Below are 4,629 nucleotides of genomic sequence, written 5' to 3'. Positions count from 1 at the left end.
GTCACTAGCTAACCTCCTAGCTATTTTATTTATCCTATTTATGGTCTGTTTCCCCCGCTAGAGAATAAGCTCCTCAAGGGTAGGCACTTTTTCCATGTCGTCTTCTCATAAACACTTGTTGGATGAATGAAGAAGTGAAGTGTACAGTGGATGAGAATGCTTGTATCAGGAGATCCTGCAAAGCCACCAGAGAGCCAAAGCCCCAGCGGTACTGAGTGAGCTGGACCAAAGCCAGGGTTACTCTCTGACCTTGGGTAACAGTGTTGGAGGCCCTCACCCATCGAGGCAACTGAAAATCCTAACCCTCTGTCTCCTTGACTCCACTTTTTTACTCTTCCTAGGTTCCCAGCCCCTCTTTGGTTGGCATAGGCTTTCTTTTCTTCCTTCCTTCCTTCCTTCCTTTCTCTTTTTTCTTTCTTTTCTTTCTTCCTTTCTTTCTTTTTCTTTCTTTCTTTCTTTCTTTCTTTCTTTCTTTCTTTCTTTCTTTCTTTCTTTCTTTCTTTCTTTCTCTCTCTCTCTCCCCCCACCTCTCTCTCTCCCTCCCTCCCTTCCTTCCTTCCTTCCTTCCTTCCTTCCTTCCTTCCTTCCTCTTTCTCTCTTTCTCTTTCTTCCTTTTTCAGGAACTGCCAAAGTTGTCGTGTTTAACAGCACAACTGACCAAGGTCCAAGATGTGAAGTTACCGTGTTCAGGAAACATGGGGGGGGCAGGGGAGGGAAATCACTCTATAAACTAACTATATAACATGTGCTGAAAAAAATGCACACTATCGAATATAAAACATGTCCATGCATAGTAGTTAGCTGCAAAAAGCCATCTGGCTTCTCTTGGCTTGTAGAAAGGGTGCTCCAGATTCCAGTGTAAATGAGCACCACTCAGCTCTTCTGTGCAGCAGGGGTCTTGTCTTCACCATCCAGCTCTTCCCCCCCCAGCTTGTATCACGAGGTCTGCGATGTTTTTCTCCGGGTCATCCATGCGACTGCTCATGTCCTCAATTCTTCCAATGATCTGGTTGGACTCGGTCTGCCATTTACCTTGCATCTGTTGCAGGAGTGTCTGCACCACTAGAGGTGAGATCCTGCACAGTCTTGGGGTCAGTCTCGGCCACCTCCCTGGTTCCTGGCTTGGTGGTGCTGTCTCAGACTGTCACCTCCACTTCTGTTTGTCCCCACAGACTGGCACAGGCCTTCTTAAGAGATGCTCGACTTTACCGCCTCACTGACCCAGAGTCACATTTTTTCTCTACATCTTGCATGAACTCTGCCGTGAGCCACTGTGCTGACTTTGAACTCCAACCCTCAGGGCCAGTCCTCCAGTAAAACGTCTACTACGCCTGCTTCCATCACAGAAGTCCCTGGGCCCATCGTAGCAGACGGGAATAAAAGGAATGCCAGAGACGTCGCAAAACAGAGGTGCTTCACTTAATCCATTATCCTGGGAAAATGAAAGAGCAATTTTTTTTTTTTTTTTTTGCGGTACGCGGGCCTCTCACTGTTGTGGCCTCTCCCGTTGCGGAGCACAGGCTCCGGACGCGCAGGCTCGGCGGCCGTGGCTCACGGGCCCAGCCGCTCCACGGCTCGTGGGATCTTCCCGGACCGGGGCACGAACCTGCATCTCCTGCATCGGCAGACGGACTCTCAACCACTGCGCCACCAGGGAATCCCGGAAGAGCAATTTTTAAAAGTAGAGTTTTATTTTTATACCTTAGGAAAAGCTAACTTTCAGATGGATTTAAAAAATTAAATGCAAAAAAAAAAAAAAGAACTTACCAACTAGCACAGGAAACCCAAAGGTGGGGGAGGGGGGAAAAGAAATACATGTTTGCAAATTTAAAATGTGAAATGAGGGATACTGTAAACAAAGCAAAGGGTAAATTATGGATTTGGAAAAACAATAGTCTCAAGGCAAATGACAAAAGTGTGTGTATTATATAATTCCATAAAGAACTCTGACACATTCCATTAAAAGAGACAAATCACAAAAGAGCAAATCCAATGGCCTACAGATATATGAAAAAAATGTGCCTACTCCTTAGTTTCCAGGGGAAAACATATTAAAGAAGAATAAAACATCTTTTTATTGCCCATAGACTGGGAAAATTAAAGAGGTAGAAATGGAACTGTGACAGCACTTTAGGAAAGCAATCTGGAAAAATCCATTACATTTAAAAATCCATATACTTAGACCAAGCAATGCCACTCCTGGGAATCTATTCCAAGAAATAAAAGCACCAATACATAAAGGATTAATGTAATATAGCAGTGTTCATAGTGGCCAAAACACACACACACACACACACACACACCAGGGAGCAGTGAATGTCCAACAGCAGAGAATGAGTGAATATATTCTGGTATGTCCACACCATGGAATGTTATGTAACCATTTAAAAAGGGTTAACCAGCTTTGCTCCAGTTAACTTAGAGGAATTCCATCAGTCAATACCTGAGAATAGCAAAATTCAGGAAAGTGTATCATATGATCTCACGTCTGTCAAACTGACATACAGGAAGGATGTTTTCCACATACATGTTTATAACCAACGGTCTATATATATTTGTATATGACAGTCATTGCATGGGGAAAATCTGTAATAGGTTGCTGACATGGGTCTCATGGGAGGAGAGGAAGGGAGAGGTGAACGCAGATAAAAGGGAAACAAACAAGAAAGAGGGGAGGAAAGCGGGGGCCCCAATAGCATAGCACCATTTATACTTTTCTGAAATCTACATACGTGAACACACAACTAAACTTCAACATAGTTTAAAATAGACACACTACCAATATCCCTCTCACTCTCTAAAATTGTAAACAGATCGAGCAAGAGACTATGAGTATCTCTGCCAAGACTGGATGTCCCTTGTATTTTCAAGTTTGTCTACACTAATATGCTGTAGCTTTTGTTACAAGTAAAGGTAATATTAGAGGGGGCTTCCCTGGTGGCACAGTGGTTAAGAATCCACCTTCCAATGCAGGGGACACAGGTTCGAGCCCTGGTCTGGGAAGATCCCACATGCCATGGAGCCACGAAGCCTGTGCACCACAACTACTGAGCCCTCATGCCACAACTATTGAAGCCCACGCGCCTAGAGCCCGTGCTCCACAACAAAGAGAAGACCCTGCTTGCCGCAACTAGAGAAAGCCCACACGCAGCAACAAAGACCCAACGCAGCCAAAAATAAATAAATAAATGTATTTTTTTTTAAAAAGGAAGTTTGAAGATAATATTAGAAACAAGAAAACCAGGGGAGGTTCCCTAATACCCACCAACACCCTGTCGTGGCCCGTGTAGCTGTACCAAATCCACCCTCCTCTCCCGTCTGGCCTCAGCCCCTCTCCCTGCTTTACCTCCTGCGTGTTCCCCGACAGCTCCCAAACCTCTCTCCCATCCAGGTGCTAAACAAACGCTTGTTGAATGAAGACCTGCTGTGTGCCCCCTTCACTCTCCCGGCTCCGCCTCCGTCATCCCCTGCCCACTCCCTGCACCAGCCGCCCCAGCTTAGTCACCGTAGCTGGACCTGCACGCGGGGAACCCTTCCTCACGTGCACCCGACTCACTTTCCTGATTCACCTGAAACACCTCAGCCTCACCTGACTCCAGATTCGAGGAGCTGCTTCTCGTGCTATCTAGTTCTGCTCTCAACAGATCCCCCGGCTCGTGGGAAGCCCCGGCCGGCGCAGGACAGGTAAATCGAGAGACAAGATGTATTCATTCAACAAACTGAGGCTTTACTGTGTTTCAGGCCCTTTTCTAGGCCTGGAGGCTAGAGCAATAAATCTTTACGTCCCAGTGGGGAACACAAATGGGGAACACGGGCAAGAAGGAGGTGAGGGGCCACACGGACGGAAGAGGGCTCCCGGCCGAGGGAACAGCAGAGGCAAAGGCCTTGATGGGAGACATGGGAGACATCCAGGAGGGACTGGAGAACCCCGGAGAGCCTTCCTGGAGGGGGCGTCTGAGCTGGGCCTTTGAGAGAGAACAGAGTCATGCCAGGCAGGATTAGGACAGCAGTGTGAAGGGGCGGGTGGGCTTGGGAAATGACTGGTCCATGGCACATCTGGAGCTGGTTTGTGGTGGGTAATGATGAGAAACAGGGACCTCCCTGGGGGTCCAGTGGTTAAGACTCCGCAATCCCAATGCAGAGGGCATGGGTTTGATCCCTGGTCAGGGAACTAAGATCCTGCATGCCCCACGGCGCAGCCAATAAAATAAACAGAATAGAATAAAATAAAATATAAAATAAACAAAGCAGGAATGCGTCAGGATCCAGGTCTCCTGACTCAGGATCTGGGGCTGCCGCAGCCTCTGAGGGAACCCAGAGAACAAAACCACTACCCACATCCCCAAATTAACTTCCACCGATTTTCAAATCACCATCTGTCCAACCAATTGCCAGGAAGCTGTGGTCCCTGAGGGCTGCTCCTCGTGGCTTCAGAGGTGAGGCAGCTGGTCCTCATCTAGTGACACCAGCCCCAGAGGATGTCCCTGGGCTGTAGAATGCAGCTTATGACCTGCCAGGAGGAGGTTAAGACCATCCTATTACACTCACCAAATGGATAAAAAGACTGACACCACCAAGTACTGGTGAGAATGCAAAGCAACAAACTCATGCTCAGCTGGTGAGTGCGAC

The 4,629-nt window shown here is 47.5% G+C and overlaps 1 pseudogene; it reads right to left on the bottom strand.

Annotated features, from left to right (window-relative positions):
• Positions 1-749: 749 nt before the first annotated feature.
• LOC114889545 lies at positions 750-2,529 on the bottom strand (annotated as a pseudogene).
• Positions 2,530-4,629: the final 2,100 nt, after the last annotated feature.

The sequence above is a fragment of the Monodon monoceros genome, unplaced genomic scaffold (genome assembly GCF_005190385.1).
Source record: "Monodon monoceros isolate NGI ecotype Baffin Bay Population unplaced genomic scaffold, NGI_Narwhal_1 Super_Scaffold_9, whole genome shotgun sequence".
Taxonomy (NCBI): domain Eukaryota; kingdom Metazoa; phylum Chordata; class Mammalia; order Artiodactyla; family Monodontidae; genus Monodon; species Monodon monoceros.
Note: the sequence above shows the minus strand (reverse complement) of the source record. Positions and strands in the feature narration are given on the sequence as shown.